Genomic DNA, 21,412 nt, shown 5'->3' with positions numbered 1-21,412 from the left:
CCAAAATAAAGTCATTCTTCAAGGGTAAAAAAGGAAAAAAAAGAAAAGAATTACAGATTTCTGGATAACTATAAAATGCTGAGTCCTCAAAAATACATGAGTTATGATATGACTGAAAAGAGTTTACTAATATATAGATAAAATATCTGTATTGGATATATCTATATCTATATCTTGCATTGGAAACAGATTTTAAACATGCCCTGTAAATCTAAAACATAGCTGAGAGCACTTTAAAGGTCAGATGAAAAGAAAACAGAAAATCATATAAGGATTAGGCCTGATAATGTAATGGTTCATCCTGATATTTCCTGGTAAAGGAAATGAATGAGTCAAAAGAATAGGAATTTCTGGTTGGTGAGAGATCAGAGCTGAATGTGATCCAACCAGTAAAAACAGAAAAGAAAACATTGAGAAAGATCAAGTACAATAGATTCTGACATCAGAGCAGGTCTTTGAGAAAGCCTTGAGCCACAATGTGATGAAGAGAAGACAAAAAAGGAAGAAGGAAGAAAGAATAAGCAGAGTTCTTCCTGGTGATTCAAGTCATGACTAGCACATACCTCAAGAGTCCAAATCCTACTGAACCCTCTGGAATGGCTGAAGGGAGGAAATTCTCCTTCATCCACAAACCAACAAATCCAGAGGATTTCCACTGGGTATGTGACAGCTCAACTCTCATCGTGGACAAAGACTTGACATGATTCCTGTAGGCATTCCATCCAAACTCTTAGCCCTAGAAGACTGGACAGAAAAACTCTTCTCCTTTCTCTGAATGGCCAACCATCTGTCACCTTCATATTGTGTCCATTTGTGTTCACCCTTGCTGATAACATCATTGAATACCAATTTTGTAAGTGTCAATGGAAGGTGTTCAGATCAACTCTCAGTTCCATGTCAGCTCATGGTCAGTTCAATGGAGGGTGTCCTCCTTTTCTCTTCACCACTGCATCAAGTTCAGGGTGTAATATACTGTACACACCTAGTAAATACTAAGAGACATCTTCTTAAATCTTCAAAATATTTTAATAATTATTTTCTCCTACTTATGATAAAAAAACTAAAGATACTTGTTTGCCAGTTATATCTCAATAGGAAAAAAAACAAACAAACAAGGGACTTCCCTGGTGGTCTGATAGCTAAAAATCCACCTTCTAATGCAGGGGATGTGGCTTTAACTCCTGGTCAGAGAACTAGGATTCCACATGCTGTGGGGCAACTAAACCCTCACTCAGTAACTGAGCCCTCACACCACGACTGGAGAGAAGCCTGCACGCCACAACCAAGACCCGACGCAGAACTCAATAAATTAAGAAAAAGCTGCCTTCCTGTAGCTTACATTCCAGTGAGGGGAGACAGCAATAAAATAATATACGTAAGTATGAAGAAATATTTGTTTGCTCTGGGTTATACTCAGAGATTTCCATTCATCCTGTTTACCTTTCTGGGCCTCTATTCCTCATCTATATTATAAGGAAATACGATCTTTATTGTATTGGGTGGAGAGATGCTTTGGGAAAAAAAGCCTTGCCTTCGGCATATCAAAACGGATATCTGCCTGTTTTTGAAGATCCAGAACCACGTTAACAGCAATATTAAGCAACTCAACCCTGAAGACATAGGTGAAATTGAGTAGACTGAACAACTGAAGAAAGAACTTTTCTCATTTATGAAGTATTCTGGTTTATGTGAGAATGTCCCAGGGAGTTTTAAAGGTGATCTTCTGTGCTGAAACTTTTTCAACCTAAAACTGCTACATACGGCAAAACAAATGGTAGCCTTCGTTTGAAGACGTGAGTTCTCTTTGAACCAAATTGGTGTGAAGCATATGATCCTTTTGGAAAAATGAACAAGAAAAAGGGGGTGGGGGAGATTGTTTCTGATTTAAAACAAACAAACAAATTTACCTTTCACCCCTAGCATTCTGGGACTGCCTCCTCCAAAACTTGCAATGGAATTTGCCCCAAGACATATTTCTTCAGCTCCCTAGTTTCCGTCAGAAGCGAGGACGAGGGAGGTCTGGGTGTGCAATACATCAGAGAAACTGAATCTTAAAGAGCAAGGATCCAACCCAGTTCTGCCCCTTTGCTTCCCAGTTCTTTCCTCCTGCTTTCTTCCTCTTCTCTCTGAACCAGCATTTTTTTACATCTGGTTCTCTCTAGTCTTAGGGCTTCCCTGGTGGCTCAGACAGTAAAGAATCCACCTGCAATGCAGAAGACCTGAGTTGTATACCTGAGTGGGGAAGATTCCCTAGAGGAAATGCCTACTCACTCCAGTATTCTTTGCTGGAGAACTCCATGGGCAGAGGAGCCTAGCAGGCTATAGTCCTTGGGGTCACAAGAGTCAGACACTAAGTGACTAAAACACACACACACACACACACACACACTCCAGCCTTGCTCCTTCATATTCTTTGATTTATAGCTTCAATAGCAGCCTGAAACAGGCCATAGAAAGGTTTACTGAAAGAGAAATGGATTCCCTTAGATGTTCAAGAAAGAAAGGTTATTTTCTGCGCCCTACAGGCCAGGCAAAGGATCCACCTGGGAAAGAAACGCTCTGCATACGACCAGATCCCTTTATAGAGTCCCTTAAGAACACTGTCCTATTCAGTCCCTATTTAGTTGTCAGTGTCCGTGAGCATTTCCAAAAGTCTGTCCTTAAAGAGGCTGGAAATTTCCCCCAAATCTTTCCCCCCACCCCTGCTTTTGGCAGGTTGTCTGTGGACAGAGGAAATAGAGAGGGTGGATGAAAACTAGGCCAGCCTACATAATCTCTAGAAGCCCAGCTGTGACTCAAACTCTGGTTAGAAGAAAGGTGAAGCTTCCCTTGGGTGAAATGCTTGCATTGTCTGTACACACGGTTTTCACCTAAACTTCCATCGTCAAACCATCTACTACAGGCCCATTGGTGTTTTATCAAGAGTTAGGCACTAAGGATTAACTAGAAATATTCCAAGTCAGAATTCCTTAGCAGTCCAGTGGTTAGGACTCCACACTTCCATTACAGGGGACAGTGGTTCAGTCTCTGGTCAGGGAACTAAGATCCCACAAGCAGTGCAGTCTAGCCAAAACAAATGAATAAATAATTCCCAGTTAGCTTTGTGACTTACACATTCATGAGATCTGAGTCTTGAAATGACAGGACTGTAAGTGATGTCAAAAATCATACGGTTTTTTAAATCATTCAAGTGATCATTATACATTACTAAACTGCCACTCTATTGAACTGCAGTGAAACCAGTTCCAGAGCCCATTAGTTCATCCCAGTGGACACCTATTAGCTTCTTAAAATAGAAAGAAAGAAAGAAAGTGAAGTCGCTCAGTTGTGTCCAGACTCTTTGCGACCCCATGGACTGTAGCCGATCAGATTCTTCCATCCATGGGATTTTCCAGGCAAGAATACTGGAGTGGGTTGCCATTTTCTTCTCCAAGAAGACTCTATTGAAACAGAAACAAGAACATTGTTAATTACAGAGTTTGTTTATGCAAGTTGAGGTCTTTGGATTTGGCCTGCTGATTCTAATTCCTTCTCTGCCATCTCTATTGAAAAGTTGTAGGAAGTAGACCTCCCCTGTTATTGCTTAGCCGCTAAGTAGTGTCCAACTCTTTGCAACTCCATGGACTGTAGCCCACCAGGCTCCTCTGTCCATGGGATTTCCTGGGCAAGAATACTAGAGTGGATTGCCATTCCTTCTCCAGGGAATCTTCACAAACCAGGGATAGAACCCAAGAATCCTGCATTCAAGTGGCTTCTTTATGGCTGAGCCACCAGGGAATCTCTGGGCTGATACTTGGGAACGTTTTATTATCTATCTCAGGCATGAATATATATTTAGAGTTTTTATTTTGTGAACATCTAATAAAATAATATCTAAAGACACAGGAACGTCAGCACAACAGATAAGTTTGTTTCTCAGATATACTAGATGTTCTATAAATATGATCATTTCCTTTCAAAATGAAACACAATAATTGCCTCTAAAGAATATCATTTTTTTTCAATGTCAATCTGCTGTGCAGCATCACCCCATCTAGTAAGACTTTATGTCTAACAGGTGAGAATTTTAAGGTTGGTTGTGACAATGAAACAAAAAACCAGAACTACTAAAGACTCCAAAGAGCCTTCTTCTAAAACTGATCATATTATGAGTTTAATTATTTTTGTTGTACCTTTAAACTAAAGAACTATAAGAAGGTTTTGCTTTGCTTTTGGCAATTTGCATAGCATTTTGATGTATGGTCTTCTGTTCCTTTTAATAAAATCATGCTACTCCATTTAAAAATATTTGCCATAAAATAAGTGTTTCACCATGTTTTTGTTTTCTAAAATCTTTAAAGGTTTTACTCCATGATCTCCATTATTCATACCCTTGGAATAAATTACTCCAATCAGACCACATAGGGAGAAAAGTTCGCTCCTGATTACAAAAGGAATAGGTCCAAGAGGTGAAGTATTAATCAATGTTATTATACTTCTTAACAATTCCATTTTCCTTGTTAAAATGCATACTCCCATCAGGCCAAGTGAAAACAGGATTTCCATCAGTCATTCACTTCTGTACTCTTTGGTTTCTGCTGAAATCTAGGGTCCCCAGTGGTTAATATGAATGGCTAACCTTACACCCATCTCCAATGTCCCCTTGATAGCTTTATCTAGCTATTATAATTTGTCATTGTCAAGCCATTAGGCCTTTGGCTTTGGTCTTATTTTTCCTACAGGTATCAAAAATTCAAAACCACAATTTATAAATACAAGATGACAGAATCCCATTTACACTGTTTCTAAAATGCCAAAAGGTAACTTTATTGAAAATATCACAAACTTCTCTCCAAACTAGTTGCACAAGTTCCAGGGTGGTCTGAAGAGTTGATTCAGAAAATAAATGCCACCACAGCAACTTAAAATTCTTAAGGCCAAACATCCAGATGTGTCAATAATCTGCGTAAATTAGAAACAGATGTAAGCCCTTGTTGAAAAATAAATATAATAGAATTATTTCCTTTTGCCTCCTTATGCTTTCACACACTTGAATTTATTCCTTCCACATTTTTTTTGAGTAGGTTCAGATTTAAAAGCAAAATTCATTTCTATTCTTCACACGGGGGTGTAATGATGTATTAAGTTCTCTAGAAAAAGAAAATAACATCAATTTGGTACCTTGTTTCATGCCCAGTGGAGCTAATCCAAGCACAGAGGCTCTCTGGATTTAGATGGTGATCCACATTCCAAATCTTCTGGGATATATTCTGGATTACTATAGACATGAAGAGTAATTGCCATCATGAAACCTACTCTTTGTTCACTTAAGGTTACCCTAGTTAGAAGACAAAATAAACATTTTGAACATTGTAGAATTATATTACCAACAGCTTCTACTTACCGTCATTTGATGTAATTAGAGAATTGTTAGAGTTAAGAAAAGATTTTTGTTGTTTTAACATTTTTTTTAAGGAATGAACTTGCTGCTTAGGTCCCATCAGTATAAGCTGGGTGGGGGTGAGAGACACATGCGGACCAACGGGAAGTTATGTGAGAAGAAATAGATGGTTGTTGATGGACAGAGGGTTGCAAGACAGATATTAGAGATTTGAATTTCCTCAGAGAATAAAAACCACAACCAACTGCACAAAGTTGTATATTACACCACTGAGATCAATTAGAAAACTTCTAGTGTCTACAGGGCTCTCTTCTAGAACCCTGGGGCCATTTTGTCTCTATCGTATGGAATATAGGGAGGTAAATTCAGCTACTTAAAAGCTCTCCAAAAAATAGCTTAAACAAAATGAGCCAGTTCCCAATTCATCTCCTTATTCTCAAACATCATTCAATATAATAAGTTATAATAATAATAACAACAAATTTCTTAGCATGCAGGAAATATGCATGCTAAGTCACTTCAGTCAAGCCCAACTCTTTATGACCCCATAGACTGTAGTCCACCAGGCTCCTCTGTCCATGGGATTCTCCAGGCAGGAATTTGCCATGCCATCTTCCAGAATTCTGTAATCAGTCAAGTGTCAATACTTAATTCTTCAGTGATCTCCAGATTTTCTGTAGTTATTGACCCCAATAATTCAGCCATACCTGGATGCATGAAATGTTATAGTATTGATCATATATGTCTAGGGCTAGACTGTATTAACAAAAACCAGCATTTTCATTTTGGCTTCTGAAAAATTTGGCCCTAGCTAAAATAAGAAAATGAGCATGGTTTACCTTCAATGCTATTAATTTGTTGTGCTCCCTCTCACTTCAAAGGCAAAGCCTACTAGATTCTACCCAGTCTCCCCTATCCCTTATTAGCAGAACTACTGGGGGAGGGAGGAGGTGCCCAGTTCAGAAAACTACCTTTCTTGGGTATTTAGTAGATAGGCATGTTATTAGGTAGAATGTTGGGGAAAACTCTTTAAAGGGGACCGTCTCAATGAGCAGATCCCCTTTGCTCAGTCCCTTTCTCCTCTTTTTTCCTACCTGAGTCAGGGATGTGATTGCTGGAGCTCCAACAACCATTATGTAGACTAAAAACAGAAGCCTGGTCTCTAGCAACATCAGGGAAATGCCGTGTAACAGACCAATTTGATTACCTCTGGACTTGTCACTCAATTAGATAAATATAAGCCCTCAGTTTGTGGAGGACACCATATCACAGTTGTTGTTAGCAGCTGTAGAATGTAATTTCTGGTATATTCTTTGAGAAGTTTCTGCCCTAAGGCCTGCCTGGGTTCCACCCAGCCTTATTACCCACCAAATAGTCTATCACTTCAACCTTTCCGGAGGTTATTACACTTTCCATTTGTGTTTCAGATCTTGTCTCCACCAAACTCTTCTCTGTTAAAGAAAAAGAAATTGTTTTCAGCCTCTTAAAGATGACTTTGGTGCTTTCACTATTTTGTATTTATCTTGGAATGTATAAGCCACCTCCTTTACAAAAGATTTACACAACGCAATTTATCATGTAGCTAATCTGATTACTTAATATGGGTTGTTGGGTGGAAAGAAGAAGTTGTGGTAGAAAATAAATACAAAAGAAAGATATCGAGACTGTTGTCTTATGCCAATAATCACTAAAGGGGATATAAATAGAATTCTTTCCTATCTAAGTACCCTTATATAAACAATTAAGGAATTTTTTAGAGTTTTCAAAAAACATTTGGTGAAATGATTTAACTAGAGTGGGATTAAATAACCACAGCAAAATTTAAAAACTGTTGATTTCTTCGGGGGCCAAAACACAGCCAAGTAAAAGAATTTTAGAATCCCTTTTCTCCAAAACATGGCTTTCTTCTTTGGAAAACCCATTCCCTGCTGAAGTGGCTTCTTCATTTGCCCTGTTTATTGTTATTATACTGTCAATGAGTTGGACAAAAGGCACTTACAAGCGTGTGAAATTGTTTGGGTTAAGCCTCTGCCGCTCAGGGCTGTTCACACTGACCCCATCTGAAAAGCTGGCTGCTGGCTACCAAAGCAGCCCTCTCTCTGGGACTCTTCCACCATCTTCTTTTCAAAGACAATTTATACCTCTTTTCTGCACCTGACCCTGCTGAGAAGGAAACAGACACTGATCTATAATCTTCTTCCACAAAGCTCTTCTTCTCTTATCCTCTTGGCCAGATTAAAGCTTAAACCAACCAGAGGACTGGGCACCAATGCCTCTTTTTAGTTTCCCTTGCAACTCTGTAAACTGAGTTTCTGTCTTTAACAACCTATGTATTGACCCTCCACCTTACCTCATTGGGAACTGATAATTTAGGGAAGAAATGGAGGAAAGAAGGTGGGTGGGAAAAAGTGAAGGAAAAAAACTGTGCCTGAAAAACAAATTTGTTGCTATTGAATCAGAAGAATTGCCTCCCAAAAGTTGTAACTCACTGAGCTAAGTGATTCCGTCTTCCCAGTAAGCAAAAGCAAATAGCCAAAAATACACACCTGCCCACAGGTAAGAAATTTAAGTATTCCCCCAGGACTATGGACATCATGAACTTCACATGCAAGCCCATAGCCTTTATCTTCCACACTTGCATGGCAATGATCTCAAGCAGATTTCCTGCTCCCTCTCCACTATCATTTCACAAAGTATGTGAGGAAATTCTGAATGCTCAGAGAAGTCAGAGGTTGAAAGGCCAGGAGAATTAACTGTGCCACTGTCTCCTCTCTGAAAACTTTCAGTTTTTCTTTGGGCAACTCTGTTGCACAAATCTGTTGGTATCACATCTTTAGTATCTCTTACAGAACATTTGCCTAAAATAGGTGTATTCTGATATTTTGACATGTGTTCATGTATCACAAGAAGTATGTGTGTGCTTAGTCATTTCAGTCATGTCTGACTCTTTGTGACCCTATGAACTGTATTCCCACCAGGCTCCTCTGTCCATGAGATTCTCTAGGCAAGAATACTGGAGTGGGTTGTGTGCCCTTCTCCAGGGAATCTTCCCAACCGAGGGATCGAATCCCCATTTCCTGTGTCTCCTGCAACAGCAGGAGGATTCTTTACCACTGAACCACCAGCATAGCCCATCAAAAGAAGTATGGATTATAATTATCAATGCTATTTTTTTAAAATCTTTTTGTTTTGTATTGGGGTATAGCCAGCTAACCACCCTTATGGCAGAAAGTGAAGAGGAACTAAAAAGCCTCTTGATGAAAGTGAAAAAGGAGAATGAAAAAGTTGGCTTAAAGCTCAACATTCAGAAAACTAAGATCATAGCATCTGGTCCCATCACTTCATGGGAAATAGATGGGGAAACAGTGGAAACAGTGTCAGACTTTATTTTGGGGGGCTCAAAAATCACTGCAGATGGTGATTGCAGCCATGAAATTAAAAGACACTTACTCCTTGGAAGGAAAGTTATGACCAACCTAGATAGCATATTCAAAAGCAGAGACATTACTTTGCCAACAAAAGTCCATCTAGTCAAGGCTATGGTTTTTCCAGTAGTCATGTATGGATGTGAGAGTTGGACTGTGAAGAAAGCTGAATGCCGAAGAATTGATGCTTTTGAACTGTGATGTTGGAGAAGACTCTTGAGAGTCCCTTGGACTGCAAGGAGATCCAACCAGTCCATTCTAAAGGATATCTAAAGTCCTGGGTGTTCTTTGGAAGGAATGATGCTAAAGCTGAAACTCAAGTACTTTGGCCACCTCATGCGAAGAGTTGACTCATTGGAAAAGACTCTGATGCTGGGAGGGATTGGGGGCAGGAGGAGAAGGGGACAACAGAGGATGAGATCGTTGGGTGGCATCACTGACTTGATGGACATGAGTTTGAGTGAACTCCGGGAGTTGGTGATGGACAAGGAGGCCTGGTATGCGGCAATTCATGGGGTCACAAAGAATTGGACACGACTGAGCAACTGAACTGAACTGAACTGTACTGAATAGCCAACTAAAAACAATGTACGATAATTTCAGGTGAACAGTGAAGGGACTCAGCCATACATACACATATCCATTCTCTCCCAAACCCCTCTCCCATCCAGACTGTCACATAACATTGAGCAGAGTTCCACATGCTGTACAGTAGGTCCTTGTTGGTTATCCATTTTAACTATAATGCTATTTACTTCTTAACTTAAATGGATTCATCACAAATTGATGATACCATACACACCACCTCCACTTTTGCCCTGTAATAGAAAAATCTGTATTGATGACTCTCAGATCTCAATCTCCATTCTGCTGAGATACATCTATACCAAGAAGTGACATACCTCAGTGATCAAATGAACAATTTCTGGAGCCAGACTGCTTCGGGTTGAATCCAGCTCCTCTATTAAATTACATTGTGACTTTGCATAAATTATTTATTCTCTGCCCCAGTCTCTTCATCCATAAAATGGGGGTAATATCATATTTTATCAATTCTAGAAAGAACATTTTAACATCTTTAATATCAACATGTGTCTTAAGATAGATTTAATAGAAGAAACTAGCTGTCCCTGTTAAGATAGTTGTGAGAATTCAGTCAGTTAAAATATACAGTTTAGCACAGTATTTGGCACATAACAGTAACCAGTGCTATCATATTAATGGATATATCCTTTTCAAATTTTAGGCATCACAAATTCATGTTCCCTTCAAACAGGCTTATTATCCTATATTCTTATCTTGTTTAATGCCAGTAACACAAGCCAGAAATATGGAACTCATCACTGATTTTTTTCTCCTCCTTCACCTTCTGCATCTAATCACTTAAAAAGTTCTCTTAATTTTCTAGTGTAAATATCCCTCACCTTCCCTCTTCTTCTTTTTTTGCCTCACTTCCCGGTATTCAGGATCTTAGTTCCCCAGCCATGAATCGGACCTGTGCCCCTGCATTGCAGATGCAGAGTTTTAACACTGGACTGCCAAGGAAGTCCCTCACCTTCCCTCTTCTTGCCATGCCATCTTCTTGGGCCTAGAACATGGCAGCTTCCACGCAAAACTAGGCTTTGTCCTTGCAGTTATCTTTCTAACATGGAAATCAGATCACAGCCCTCTCTGATTTTCAAAGGCTCCCCACCCCTACAAGACAAAGTCCAAACCCCTCCAAGTCCTGAGTTGTGAGACTGGCTTCTAGATCTCAGTCAGTCTCCCGGTCTGCCACAATCCATCTCTTACCATCTTCACAGGTCACGTGCCACTCCCCAAACTTCCCATTGATTAATGTCTCTGGGTTCTTGCCTCTGCCTGCAAAAGACTTTCCCCTTTGATCTGCTTACCCTTATCCTTCCAGACTCTTGAGATTCTAGGAGAGCTATGGTGATCTTTCTCTTACCTCCCCTTCCTCATGTGAAAGTGAGTGTTAGTCGCTCAGCTGTGTCTGACTCTTTGCAACCCCATGGACTGTAGCCCCTCAGGCTCCTCTGTCCACGGAATTCTCCTGGCAAGAACACTGGAGTGGGTAGCCATTCCCTTCTCCAGGGGATCTTCTAAACTCAGGGATCAAACCTGGGTCTCTGGCATTGCAGGCAGATTCTTTACCCTTTACCAGGGAAGCCCCCCTGCCCCATAGGTACTTACATATACCCTTTTGTGGGGTCTTCTATCACCTTTCTATTTCTACTCTATTTCTCTAATGCTTATTTGTCTCCCCCAGTGGACAGTGAATATTTTAAGATTATATTTCTTTATCCTGAACAACCTTTCCTGGCACATAGTAGATAAATGATACATAGTTGTTAAATTAATGAAAGAATAAATGTAACCATGTGCTTACCATTGTATGTGACAGTATGTTGAGAAATACATATTGGGGGAAAAATCAAGACAGAGAATAATATAGAGAAATAAATCCAAAGAAATCTTTCTCATTAGCAGCAAAAATCAGCTCTTTTCCCCAAAAAACACCTTTTTCTTATTTCCCTGTCTTAGAAAGGGCCATTGCCCTGGTAGACAATGTGTATTTTAATGCTCTCAGGCCAGGATACTGATGCTCTTTTTTCAAAGATTGACACTGATACTCTGTTTGGACACCTGAGAAATGGATATAGTTCTTATTCCTGCTGCAAGGCAACAACCTTTAATGCACTGCCCTGTTTTTATTAAAAAGGCAGCAAACTATCAAAATGCTATTAGGGATAAAAACTGCACATGTGGGATTTCCCTGGTGGCACAGTGAATAAGAATCTGCCTGCCAATGCAAGGGACACAGGTTCGATCCCTGATCCTGGCTTCCTCAGAGCAACTAAGCCCCTGCACCACAGCTATTGAGCCTGTGCTCTAGAGCCTGTGTTCTGAAAAAAGAGAAGCCTGTGCATTTGTAAAAGGGTAGTCCCCGCTCACCTGCCACAACTAGAGAAAGCCCACCCACAGCAACAAAGACCCAGTGCAGCCATAAATAAAATAAAGTATTTGTTTTAAACTTCATATGTGGTAATAGTAAAACAATGGAAAATGTGGAAAAACACCAAACTTCAAGTGCATGCTCTGATTTAGATGGCTTCCTAAATGACCGGTGCTTACTGTGAAAGGCACATTGGAAAAACATTTTTGCAGACTTTGAATGAAAGGTCAACCCCACCATGACCCCTGTATAAGTTCACCAATCCAATCCTACATTAATATGATTGGGGGGTGGGGAGGGGGGAATGTACCAGGGAAGTTCGTGTTTTAATTATACATAGGGATTCTTTTGTGATGTGGAAGAAACACAAAGGGCAAAAATTATTTGACCCCTTTCGCTTATTTGTGTGTGTGTGGTTCTTTTTTGAGGGGGAGGGGAGTTTGTTGCTTGTTTGTTTGTTTAGCTGCACCACACAGCTTGAAGATTGTTAGTTTCCCAACCATGGATTGAACTCTGGCCTGGTAGTGAAATCACAGAGTCTTAACCACTGGCCCTCCAGGGAATTCCCTGTTTGACCCCTTTCTACCCAGATTTTACCATGATGCATTTCAGTTAAAAGGTTGGTCCAAGGGTTTACCACCAACATGCTGGACCATAGTCTCTCCATCAAAGGCTTGCTTAGCACTTATTGGCCAAAAGTCATTAGAGAAAGTGCCAAGAGATTCAGATTATTGACACTTTTCTTGCACAAGTCAAGACCTCAGACACAGCAATATAAATCATATTCAACCTTTCAAAAGAGGCAAATGGATAACATACCCTGTTTGGTTTACAGTGGGGGGAAAGGATTACAGCTAACACATCTTGCCAACTGGGTCTTATCAGACCTTCCCCATGGGTGTATATTCTTTTAATTGAGAACTGGGCATGGACTGACAGGGGAAGCAGTGATTGTGCACTAGGGTTCTTAGCAGAAAAAAGGTGAGTACTTACAACTACAAAGTAACTATGTCAATATAATATTCTGTTTCCAAAGAGTATTTTCCAAACTGTATGTCTTATTCTCAGGGTCCCAAGGAAGAAGACTAAATGAGAGCCTCGCTATGGTACTATTCTCCAGGCCCATGCCTCAGAAATGCTTTCTCAGCAAAGCAGTGCTATAACCCAGTCCCTCTGACATTTTCAGTGCTAAGTATCCCACCCCTTGGAAAGAATCCAAGCCAGAACAACCCCCCACCAAATCCCATTTTGCAGTAAATTACAATGTACTTTATTGTAGCTGTACTGATTACAGTAGAGACACAAGATTGCATTTATATTCAATGCAATCTTCAGCAAGTAGAGGAAGAAAACAGGTTTTGCCCTAAAAAAAAGATATTGAATCAAATTCTGGAACATTACTAGAGCCCACCAATGTTCCCCATTCTCTTCCCATCCCTGAACACATAGGAGAATGACTCCCTCTCACCTGGTAAAATTGAACATGACCACTTGACTTGTTTTGGCAAAGCAAGTGTGAAACAAAAGTGAGGAGGATCACTTCTGAGTAAAGCATCAAGAGTTAAGACAAGATTCTCTGTGCTTATTTCCCTCACCACAAGGCTCGATCACACAAATACTGAGATGCAGATGGTCCAAGATCAAAGGGCCAGGAAGGTTGGGGCACTGCCTGTAGAGTTACCTGAACCTAAAGTGGAAATAGTGTGACAGAGACAGTTTGCATTCTTGTCACTATAACATAACCTAATCTATGTAGATAACACAGGTTAACCTAACATACATGGAAAGCTGGACCTTGGGTAGCAGAATTTGCTTTTGTAGACTCCAAATTAGTCATCAATAAAATGCCAAAGCATTCAAGGTTATCTAATTCCTGGAGAGGAGCTTATACCGTGTTTCACTCAATAAACATCAGAATCTAGTGTTTCCATTAATTGTATCATTAGAATACAGCAAAATCCCTTGTCATAGTTTATCATTTTCACTCTAATTAGTGTTCTGTGTTGTGACAAGTGGATCAAGCCTTTGCCTGGTGTGACTGCAATTATGAAGTAAGTTTAAGGTTGCATGCCACATGCATCGCTCAGTTATGTCTGACTCTTTGTGACCCATTGGACTGTAGTCTGCCAGGCTCCTCTGACCATGGGATTTTTCAGGCAAGAATGCTGAAGTGGATTACCATTTCCTTCTGCAAGAGATCTTTCCAACCCAGGGATCAAACCTGAGTCTCCTGTGTCTCCTGCATTGTAGACAGATTCTTTACCTGCTGAGCCATCAGTTAAGGTTACAATTAATTTAAATCACTATGCTTCCTCAACATAATCAATTTGGCCTCTGAATCATATAAACCAAAACTGTAAAAACTTCTACAAAAATGCATTGGGCTAATTACATAAGAACTTATTTCAGATCTATCATAATATTTCAAGGATCTGGAGAAGATATTCTACATCTACAAATAGAAAAGTGGATTATCTTAATATTGTGTGTGCTTCTGTGGTTCTAAATAAAATTAAAACATCTGAAAGTAATATATATTAACATTTTAGACTTCTGGGTTAATTTTTTCCAGAAAATTCCTTATCTTTGATAACTGAAAATAAGCAAATGATAAGGTGATTCTTTTGTGTCATCCAAAGGCTACCAAATAGGATTTTGTGGTAATTCACACAAATAGCACTTAGAGAGCTTTTTCTATGTGTTCAACAGTGTTTGCTCTAGAGAGCCAATGATGAAAAAGATGTGGTCCCTGCCCTCTTCTAATTTATAGTCTAGCAACGTCTGCTTCAAAAGATGTATACCGCTACTTTCTCTCCAAGCTTTGGGTTGTGAAAATAACATTGCCTAATAGTAATATGCATGTGTGCATGCTAAGTCACTTCAGTTGTGTCTGACTCTTTGGGATCTTATGGACCATAGTCCACCAGTCTCCTCTACCCATGGGATTCTCCAGGCAAAAATACTGGAGTGGGTTGCCATGCCCTCTTCCAGGGGATCTTCCCCACCCAGGGATCAAACCTGAGTCTCTCATGTCTCCTGCATTGGCAGGTGGGTTTTTACCACTAGTGCCTCCTGGGAAGCCCAACAGTAATTTAATGGAACTGAATTTATCTGGGAAAGTTCAAGTATCTGGAATCCAGCTGAGAATCAGGAAGGCACTAATAGGAGTCTTTAAGAAGTCATACATTTCACACATTAAAAAAAAAAAAAAGTTTTACCGAGTATTTGTACTATGCTATTCACTTTGCTATATGGTATATATTGAATAGTTCATCATTATAAACCCCGTGACGAGATACTAGTATTGTCTCCATTTCCTGCACAGAGGATTACAGTTTCACCTTGGTTAGGGTGGAGCCAAGATTTGAATCCAGATCTGCCCAACCCCAGAGCTCAATGTCTTAACCACAACCCCACACAGTGCTTCTCAAAGACTAAGCACTAAAAGTCTTGGTCTTCACTTGTAGAATAATCCCCAGGGCTTTGTGTCCATTACTACTGCTGTGTAACAAACCACTCCACTTTTCGTAATTCGGGATTAGGAGAGAACACAGCAGGAACTGTTTGACTCTGCTGCTTGATGTTGAGGCCTCAGTTGGGAAAATTCAACAGCAAGGATGGGAAGGGGGTAAGGAAGTGAAGGAAGAGTGGACTTTGGGAGGAGTATTTAGCAACTGAAGGCTAGGATCTTCTAGAGGTGTGTTCACTTATGTGCCAGGAAGTTAAAGCTTCTCAACTGGGGCCTCCGTTGGAGCTGACAACTATGCCCCCTCCATGTGGTATTGCTAAGTAGCCTACCTAGGTTTCCTCTTAGCAAGGAAGTCAGATCTCTTAACGATGCAAGCCTTCAAAAGTGAGTGACAAGGCAAAACGTGCCTTGCCTTTCGTGACTTGGTCTTAGAAGACACATAGTGCTGTGTCTGCCATATTCATCACAAACCTCACCAGATATAAGGGAATAGGTGTAGGGGATAGGATTGGGGGTCGAGGTCATGCTGCAGAAGGGAATGTGGAATGAAAGATAGTTGGCAGCCATCTTGGGGAAGTGCAATCTGCCACAAGCCCTCACCTAAAGGTTAATTGTTCCTCTGTCCTGTCCAAATCCACCTTGGGAATATCCAAGCATATCCCAAGTCCACAGAATAAAGTAAGCAGTATGTAGACATTGCCCAGCTTCAATAATGACCAATAATTTATCAATTCAAACAATAAATGTAAAGGATGGTAAATAAGTCAGGAATTAAAACTAGGAGCATCAGTTTTATCATAAGACAGAAATAGAAAAAGTACGGAGAGGAGATAAGAAAAAGTCAGTGACTACAGGCTGCAAAGCATTTAATTCAGGGCCTATATCTCCACACAACTCAACAAGCCCATTGGCACCTTGTGTTCTTACATTGAAAAATAACAAAATTTTCTAATAATGACCCTATCCTAAGCATCTAGAGAAGCTTAAATTCTATCTAGTATATTACATGAAGGAAGGCTGCAAAACTTGGGTGATATATTTTACAAAGATTGCATTTTAAAGGGGCACTTTGGGAGTAAACACACTTATCTCTCATGAAACAATTAATTCCTCAGTACTCATTTCTGGATTATTACTATTCTCATGGAAAATACACAGTCCTGGATGGTTTTGTTCAGATGAGAGAGAAAGAAAAAACCCACTGAAGTTTACATTTTCTAGAGCTAATGCCCAAATTCCACCCATAATTACCAAGCTGGCACATGCTGCAAATTCACAAGCTATGTGCCAATGCATGTACACATTTGCAGACAAGCACCTGTTCTGAATATTTAATTTTGATCCTTATCTCCTAAAACTATTTTTACAAAATAAATAAAGCTTTCCTATGGCCTGAGCTTCAAAACCAGCAAAACTGATGGAGTAATTGGAGACAGTTCCAAAGTCCATGTACTATTCACCATAAGGAAGACAGGCATTCATCCCCATTGGGTTTTCCCCTAGCAAATTTGCCTGCCTTATAATAATCTGCTTAGATGCATATAAAATGCTGGTTTACATTTCTAAAGCACGCACCAGCTGACATCTGAGAAGAGTCAAGGACAGGTTGAAAAGTCTGAACAGATCACATGCAGTGTTGGCATTAGACTGAAGACAATATCATATTATAGGATCATTTATTTTAAAAGGGCATTTGGGGACTTTCCTGGTGGCCCAGTGGTCAAGTTCCATATGCCATGAGCCACAACTCAAATACATAAAATAAAAAATAAAAGGACTTTTGACATTACTTTTAAGTGCTGATTCTTTTAATCCTTGAACACTATAAAGAATATTTAAAAAGAAGTCTCTTTTCCCATGGCTCCAACATATCCACAACTTCAATTTTTAGTTCTCAACGATTTTTTAAAAAAATGTTTCTCATTAAGCAATGGAATTTGGAGCTATTTTATAACGTCACTGAACAGAATAGCCTCTTGAACAAGCTGCAACATAAAATTCTTTAGACCAGGACTAAATGATGGGATGTGAAAACCAGATCAATAAACAGGAAATAAAAGAGCACAGAGAGACTGGCAAAGCAAACAAAACAGAAGTGGTGTTGGTTTCTTTGATTGTTTAAGAAAAGTTCCATGAACTTTAAAAATCTCTGTCTCTCTTACGCTTTACCTCCATCCAAGCCTCTGAGCTTTGCTTTTCTTTGTTTGCTAAATATCTCTAACATAAAAGTATAATTGCTTCTTTGTGTTAGTCGCTGCAGCCTGCGGGTTGTGAGTGGCTGTGGGCAGCTGCGTGGCTGCTGGTGCAGGCCAGCTAATGGCTAAAAAAGAGAGCCAAGTCTGCAGGCTCGTGCACGGGTTCCAGAATCTCTAGAAACCAAGCAGCCAGAGACACATCCAGACATAGGGAAAAAAATAAGAAGCGAGGGAAACCCTCATTAAATCAGGTTGTGATTAAAAAAAATAAAAGTTATGGTGTTTCCACAGCTTACCCGGCATATTGCAAGACAAAAACCATTAAAAAAGCTAAAGTGCAAGATTTCTTTCACCTATTAGACCGTTTTTATCAACAAATGATTGACATATTTTGGCAGTGCTAAGAATCAGGCCATTAACTTCTGCATATCTTCTTGGTTGTTAAATTGCAACTATACTTTGTCTTCATAAGCAGAATGGCACATTACACCTTATTAAAATGTGAAGATCATATCTTCTGAAAAGGTAGAAAATTTTCAAGTGTTAGTTTTATCATTAAGGAACAGAAATAGAATGAGACAAACCAAACAAAATGTAAGTTAAAGTAAGATGGTAAGACAAGTCAGAATATATTCAAAATCACAATAATTGTAAATCAAATGAACTATCTGATAGAAACACAAAAATTGCAAAGCTGTTTGCTTCTTTCTTTTAAAGATAAATATTCTTCACAAGAGATACATCAATAAGAGAAACACATGAGAAAAGATAAAAAGAAGAGAAACTACATAGACAAATACTGACCAAAATAATAACAACGAGGGCCATGAAATTAACATAAGACAAAAGAGACTTTAAATCAGAAAGCATTATCAAAGATAAAGAGGGTCTTTACTACATAAAGATTTTTTAAAATACTGAGTATCACATAAGTCTATATTTGTGTATACTTAACTTATAAATTTTTAAAATAAAACTAATAAATAGCAAAAATTGATCTACCCATCATCATGTTAATAGTAAGAGCTTTCAACATATCTATCTCATTTACTGACAGATTAAGCTGACAAAAACTTTTAAAGAAATAGATTTCAACAGCAAAATCGATGCGCTTGAATTAATAGGCAGAATTCCAGAGAAGAGAAAGGAGAGAAAAGAAGGCCTTCTTAAATGAACAATGCAAAGAAATAGAGGGAAACAATAGAATGGAAAATACTAGAGATCACTTCAAGAAAATTGGAGAAATCAAGGAAATATTTCATGAAAGAATGGGCAAGATAAAGGACAGAAATGATAAGTACCTAACAGAAGCAGAAGAGATTAAGAAGAGGTGGCAAGAATACAGAGAGGAGGTATATTAAAACGGTCTTAATGACCTGGATAACCATGATGGTGAGATCTCTTACCTAAAGCCAGACATCCTTGAGTGTGAAGTCAAGTGGGCATTACAAAGCATTACTATGAAAAAAGCTAGTGGAGGTAATTGAATTCCATCTGAGCTATTTCAGATCCTAAAGATGATGCTGTTAAAGTGCTGCTCTCAATATGTCAGCAAATTAGGAAAACTCAATAGTGGCCACAGGACCAGAAAAGGTCAATTTTCATTCCAATTCCAAAGAAAGGCAGTGTCAAATAATGCTCAAACTACTGTACAATTGTGCTCATTTCACATGCTAGCAAGATTATGCTCAAAATTCTGCAAGCTAGGCTGTGGCAGTATGTGAACCAAGAACTTCCAGATGTACAAGCTGGGTTTTAAAGAGACAGAGGAACCAGAGATCAAATTGCCAACATTTGTTGGAACATGGAGAAAGCAAGAGAATTCCATAAAAACGTCTACTTCTTCTTCACTGACTACACTAAATCCTTTGACTGTGTGAATCACAACAAATTGTGGAAAATTCTTATAGAGATGGGAGTAGCAGACTACCTTACCTGTGTCTTGAAAAACCTAAATACAGGTCAAGAAGCAACAGTTAGAACCAGACTTGAAACAACTGACAGGTTCCAAATTAGGGAAGGACTACAACAAGGCTATATATTGTCACCCTGCTTATTTAACTTATATGCAGAGTACATCATGCAAAATGCCAGCTGGATGAATCACAAGCTGGAATCAAGATTGCTGGGAGAAATAGCAACAGATATGCAGATGACCCCACTGTAATGGCAGAAAATTAAGAGAAACTAAAAAGCCTCTTGATAAGGGTGAAAAAGGAGAGTGAAAAAGCTGGCTTGAAGCCCAACATTTAGAAAACAAAGATAATGGCATCCAGTCCATCACTTCGTGGCAAGTAGAAGGGGGAAAAGTGGAAGCAGTGATGGATTTTATTTTCTTGGGCTCCAAAATCACCATGGATGGTGACTGCAGCCACTAAATTAAAAGGTACTTGCTTCTTGGAAGGAAAGTTATGACAAATCTAGATAATATGTTAAAAAGCAGAGACATCACTTTGCTGACAAACATCTGTGTAGTCAAAGCCATGATTTTTTTCAATAGTCATGTATGTATGTGAGAGTTGGACCACAAAGAAGGCTGAGCACCAAAGAATTAATGCTTTTGAATTGTGATGCTGGAGAAGACTCTTGGATTACAAGTACATCAAATCAGTCAATCCTAAAGGAAATCAACCCTGAATATTCATTGGAAGGACTGCTACTGAAGCTGAAGCTCCACTCTGGCCACCTGATGTGAAGAGCCGGCTCACTGGAAAAGACCCTGATGCTGGGAAAGATTGAAGGACAAAGGAGAAGGGGGCGACAGAGCATGAGATGGTTCAATAGTATCACCAACTCAGTGGACATGAAATTGAGCAAACTCCGGGAGATAGTAGAGGATAGAGGAGCCTGGCCTGCTACAGTCCATGGAATCTGAGTCAGACACAATTTAATGACTAAACAACAGCACAGAACTCTGGCCCTAGCCATTAGAGAATAAATATTTTTCTGAAACATACATGAGACATTTACAAAAACTGACCAAAACTATGTCATATAATCAGTTTCAGCATATTTCAGGAAATCAATAGATACAGGCCACGCTTTCACATAAAATAAACACATTAAAGCTAAATGGATAAAGAAGATGTGCTGTGTAAATTAATATAAATATATAATAGAATAATGCTCAGTCATACAAAAATAAACTTTTCCATTTGCAGCAACATGGATGAACTTAGAGGATATTACGCTGTCAGAAGAAGAAAGCCAAATACTGTATGCTATTACTTATATGTGAATCTAAAAACTGCAACAAACTAGTGAATAAAACAAAAAGAAGCAGACTCACAGATATTGAGGACAAACTAGTGGTTATCAGTGGGGAGAGGGAAGTAGGGAGGGACAGTTAGAGGGGTAGGCGATTTTTTTTTTTTTAAAAAGAGTTATTATAGAATTATACAAAATCATGTGTGTGAAACTTTTGAAAGCTGCAAACACTATAGGATTTAAACAATCTCTTTCATTCAATAAAAAAATGTAAATCAAAGCTATAATGAAATATCACCTCACAATGGTTAGAATGGCCATCATCAAAAAATCTACAAACAATAAATGCTTAGAGAGGGTATGAAGAGAAGGGAACCCTCCTTCACTATTGGTGGGAATGTGAATTGGTACAGCCACTAAGGAGAGCAAAATATGGAGTTTCATTCAAAAAACTAAAAATAGAACTACCATATGATCTAGAATTCCACTCCTAGACATATATTTGGAAAACGAGTAATTCAAAAAGATACATGCACCCCAATGTTCATTGCAGCACTATTTGCAATAATCAAGACATGGAACAACCTAAATGTTCATCAATAGAGGAATGGATAAAGAAGATGTGGTACATATATACAATGGAATATTATTCTGACATAAAAATGAACAAAATAATACCATTTGCAGAGACGTGAATAGACCTAGAGATCATCAAACTGAGTGAAGTACATCAGACAGAGAAAGAAAAATATTATATGATATTGCTTATAAGTGGAATCT

Source organism: Bos javanicus, chromosome 12, assembly GCF_032452875.1.
Source record: "Bos javanicus breed banteng chromosome 12, ARS-OSU_banteng_1.0, whole genome shotgun sequence".
In the NCBI taxonomy this organism is placed as follows: Eukaryota; Metazoa; Chordata; class Mammalia; order Artiodactyla; family Bovidae; genus Bos; species Bos javanicus.
This window is presented reverse-complemented; position numbering follows the sequence as displayed.